Source organism: Bison bison, unplaced genomic scaffold (genome assembly GCF_000754665.1).
Source record: "Bison bison bison isolate TAMUID 2011002044 unplaced genomic scaffold, Bison_UMD1.0 scf7180017864481, whole genome shotgun sequence".
Lineage (NCBI taxonomy): Eukaryota > Metazoa > Chordata > Mammalia > Artiodactyla > Bovidae > Bison > Bison bison.
The window spans coordinates 1,067,868-1,072,866 of NW_011495041.1; the positions used below are offsets into that span (position 1 = coordinate 1,067,868).

The 4,999-nt window shown below is 38.0% G+C and overlaps 1 protein-coding gene across 8 annotated transcripts in view; it reads right to left on the bottom strand.

The window, feature by feature from the left end:
* ITSN1 (intersectin 1 (SH3 domain protein)) overlaps positions 1-4,999 on the bottom strand; it is a 245,535-nt gene that overhangs the window by 85,307 nt on the left and 155,229 nt on the right. The window lies entirely within an intron of this gene.

A 4,999-nucleotide genomic window follows, 5' to 3' on the forward strand; every position in this document is an offset into this window, starting at 1 on the left:
TCTCTAAAAATAAAATAAAATTTTAAAACATTAAAACAACAACAACAAAAAACCACCTGTTTTCTAAAGTGCTAATCTAGAGGTCAGCCAAAAAAAATTTTTTTAAATATTTATTTGACTGTGTCTGGTCTGAGTTGTGGCACGCAGGATCTCCAGCTGAGGCACGTGAACTCTTAGCTGCAGCATGTGGAATCTAGTCATGGAACCAGGCGTTGAACCCGGGCCCCCTGCACCGAGAGCTTGGAGTCTTAGCCACTGGATCACCAGGGAAGTCCCCTTAACTTTCACAAGGACTCAAACCTGCAATTGTAGCACAAAGGCAGCTGTAGAAAACATGGAAATGAACATGCCTGAATGTGTGCCAGTAAAACTTGATTACAAAACAGGCATGGACTGCATTAGGCTCACTCTTGGAATCAGTGTATACTGGTCCCTCAAAACAGCAACGGCTCAGATGTTAAGGTTACAGAAATCTAAGAAAGGCAGGAAAGAAACAGTATTGACTACATTAAAAAAAAAAAAAAAATCCATCAAAAGAAGAGAAAAAATGAGTTTAAATTGTTATAAGAGTAACATTAAATTAAAAGATAAATAATTTTTTGAATGAATGGGCTGGTTGATGGCTAAGAACCCCTAAAGAAGTCTCTTTTTTTTTTGGATGGTTCTAAGAAAATGATATTTTTCAGAATGACTTGGGATTAGTTCTGACAGAAAAGAGATTAGGCAAGATCAGTGGTACCCAAAACTCCCTGACAGAACCACCAGAGAAGATTTTGAATTCTTATTGTTCAGTCACTCAGTCGTGTCCAACTCTCTACGACTCCATGGACTGCAGCACACCAGGCTTCCCTTTCCATCACCAACTCCTGGAGTTTGCTCAAACTCATGTCCATCAACTCGGTGATGCCATCCAACCATCTCATCCTCTGTTGTCCTCCTGCCTTCAGTCTTTCCCAGCATCAGGATCTTTTCCAATGAGTTGGCTCTTCATATCAGGTGGCCAACATATTGGAGCTTCAGCTTTAGCATCAGTCCTTCCAATGAGTATTCAGGTTTGATCTCTTTAGGACAGACTGGTTTGATCCCCTTACTGTTTAAGGGACTCTCAAGAGTCTTCTCCAGCACCACAATTTGAAAGCATCAATTCTTCAGTACTCAGCCTTCTTTTTGAATTCTAACTATGGATTAAAAGTTCCCAGAGTCTCTGGGAGAGAGTCCTGGATTGGTTTTTTGTGTGTGTGTGGCCCAGATGGTAAAGCATCTGTCTGCAATACAGGAGACCCGGGTTCGATCCCTGGGTTGGGAAGATCCCCTGTAAAAGGAAATGGCAACCCACTCCAGTATTCTTGCCTGGAGAATCCCATGGACTGTGGAGCCTGGTGGGCTACAGTCCGTGGGGTTGCAAAGAGTCAGACACAACTGAGCAACTTCACTTTCACTTTCACTTTAAGATCCCTGAGCAGGACTGATGCATTCAGCCTTGCACCATTTAAAGCCAGCTGAGTTAGATGATCAGCCTGTGTTCTTAAGATAAACAAAATGGCAGTGAGCAGCATTGTTCTAATCCCTCATGCTATTATTTCAATACATTGTGGATATCAAATTGGGCTTTTTCACCCTCCAGGTAATGGGACCTCCAGATCAGAAGACAGGCCATAGATTTTCAGAGTATCTAAGCCTGAGCTGTTAAGGTCAACTCAACTAAGATGCCTCCACTCAGAAGTCTTCCCAGAGCACATCCATTCACTCTGATTCCTTTTTTCTTTTATATTCCTAGCAGCAGTAGTGAGCATTCACTGGGAACTTCATCACACACTGGCCTTTTCATGTGCTTCTCCCTATTTTTCTAAAAAGATTTGAAACATCTGAATGGTAGATGTTACCTTATATTTCTTTGTATTATCAACAACAGTTAGAAGAGGACTATATATGAAATACCACCTAATTTTTGTTAATCATGAAAAAATACTTTTGGAGAAATCTGAGCTGATAATCAAGATTTTAAAAAGCAAAATATTTTTTAAAGCCTCTTGCAAGACTGCCTGCATTAAAACAGGATACAAGTTGCTAGACCTCTAAAATCTCAACATGTATAGTTAGCTATTTTTCAAAGTTTGAGAAATATGAGAATTTGATGATGACTATGCCTACAAAAATAAGTGAACTCCTGATTACTCAACCAAGAGAGATTGCTAAGGATGTTCTACTATGTATTTTTCACAACTGTGTTTCTTAACTACAAAGTTCATGAAATAAAAAAACTGTTACTCTTACAAGTCAATTTCCACTTTGAGTGTCCAATTGTTAGCCTCACAAAGATAACACAGCTGAATGCCACTTGGGGTGTCTTGTTGCGTTCTGTGATATAAAATGAAGGCACCACTCCAGTCCCTTCAACAAGAGGCTACAGGATGCCTCACAACAAAGTCCCTTCATCACACATTTGGGATGTTGGAGATAAAGTAAACAGTAACCCGGGCCTGGGTAGACACTCTGTTATATTTGTCAAAGTCGGATTTACCTTTAGTGCTTTATTAAAAATGATAAATGTTGATAAAGTTGTAAATATGAATATGGTGGTGGTGGCTTAGTCGTTAAGTTGTGTCCAACTCATTGCAACCCCATGGACAATAGCCCATCAGGGATCCCAGTCCATGGGATTTCCCAGGCAAGAATACTGGATGGGTTGCCATTTCCTTCTCCAGGGATCTTCCTGACACAGGGATTGAACCTGAGTCTCTTGCATGCCAGTGGTATAGAAGTACACAAAATTAACCCCCCCCCCAACTACTGCCAAGTAGTAACCACTATTAACAGTTTGATGCCTACACTGCGAAACTGTAAACTATATATACATATAAACGTTTACATACACACACACACCTGGTTTTTTATTTACCCAAATACAATTATACTCTATATATTGTTTCTGCTTTTTTACTGGAGAGTTTATTTGTATCAGGTTGGCCAAATTGTACAGAAAAACACAAACGAACTTCGGGACCAACCCAATACATGTAGATCTGTGTAATTTTCGAAAACATCTTTATTGTTTAGCTGTATTGTAATTTATTTAAACCATCTCCCTTCTGAGGGATACAGGGCTGTTCCTTTTTAGCTTTTACCAGCAGTGCTGCAGTGAATATCCCTGGACACATTTATCTGTGCACTTGCCAAAAACAGCCTATAGAAGGGAGAATAACAGAGTTCCTGGGTCAAGGGGAATGAGAAATTTAAGACTGAATAAGCGTTGCCAAATTGCCTTTCAGCTGCCTTAGCCAATTCATATGACAATGCTCACGATGTGTATTATACTCACTTTTCTATACTGTTGACAAAGCTGGATGTTATCAAACTCGTAAACTTGCTCAGCTGAGAGATGAAAAATGTTATCTCATCTTTAACATTTCCATTTTCCTGATCACCAAAGAAACATTTTTTTGTATATTTTAAAAATGTGCATGTATTTCCTTAAAGCTGTAGGTTTCTTTCATATTAACTTTTCAGTCTTTATGTATCATGGATGGCAACCCTTTATCTCTCATATATTTTGCAATCTACAGGATTTAATTTTGTAATATTGTCAAATCTTTCCATATTGGTCACTGATGGCCTCCAGTTTTAACCCAGAAAGTTTTTTTTTTTAATAACTTTTAAAAAAGAATTTTATCTTTTAAGTTTAACCTACTTATTAACCTACTTATTTTCGCCCATGTTCTGAGAGACTTGACCTGATAATTTGCCAATACAGAGCCTTCAAGTTAGTCCTTACATGGAAGCTAAAGCAAGCAGAAATCTGGCACGCAAACTTTTACACTTTTCTTTTCTTCTTTTCCTATTTCAAGCACAGCCTACATCACAAACTCAAAACATCTTTTTACTGCCAAGACAACACCCAAAGATATGTGTACTTACACAGAATTAAAGTCATTTAAAAGAACAAAACATTTAATAAGATACAGACTTCCTGACAGTGAGAAGGCACTCACCCATTCCCCTTTAACCTCCACCAGGAAAGCACAGGTTTGAAAGCAAGGCAAAACATATGTTTAATGAGATGTTTCATTCTTACAGTATATCTACAGTTTATTCTTTCAGAGGGGCTGGGGCTTAACTAGTTAATTTAAGGAAAAAGGACTCAATATCACTGTAACAAGACTATGTTTCCTTCAAAAATAGCAATATTTACTCATTAAAATATAGATCATCTGTAACATTTCCTTATCATAACACTTGGTTAACACTTCCTTATCTCAAAAAGAGAGTATTACTTTTTCTGCACTTTGTGCTGCAACAAAATCCAGTTTCAAAAATGTTAGGCTTTTTTTTTTTTTTCTTTTGAAAGCAGTGTAAAAAAAAATCAACCTTGTAATAAGGTCCTATCTGCTACAGCATTGTACCATCATACTGTTTAGATTCCTGCTATTGATTGGTATTTAGATAAATTACAGTTCATCTGCTTTAAAAGGCAGCCTGAGGTCATCAGGACAGAGAAGATGGGGAAGAAGCTGAGAAAACACTGCCTGCCTCGGGTCACCATTCGTGTGGAGGGTGTTCTGTGAAGAATAACTGAGGCTGGTGCCTGGGCATCCAAAGCTCAGGTTCCATTACTGTGAAGGAAATGTTGATTTTGAAAGATTCTGGACCTTTAGATGTAACCTCCTTATTCCCAGACCAAAAGAACTAGAGAAAAAGCTATCAGAAAATAAGAGGAAAGGGCATCAGCTTCTCTGAGAAACAAACACATTGCTCCTTCTAAATATTTTGATCCATGAAATATCACATACTCTAAATACAGATATGATACATAAATGCAAAATGAATGTATGAGTAATTACTGTGGCTACACGACATCCTTTATACTTCAATGACATAGGGTCCCAGTATGGGAAGTGTGTTTGTCTCAATTATTAATTTTCACAGTTCTTTGAAAATTCTGAACCATTTCCATCTTTAAAAAAAAAAAAAAAAAAAGCCAACAGTAATGCAAAGTTTGACC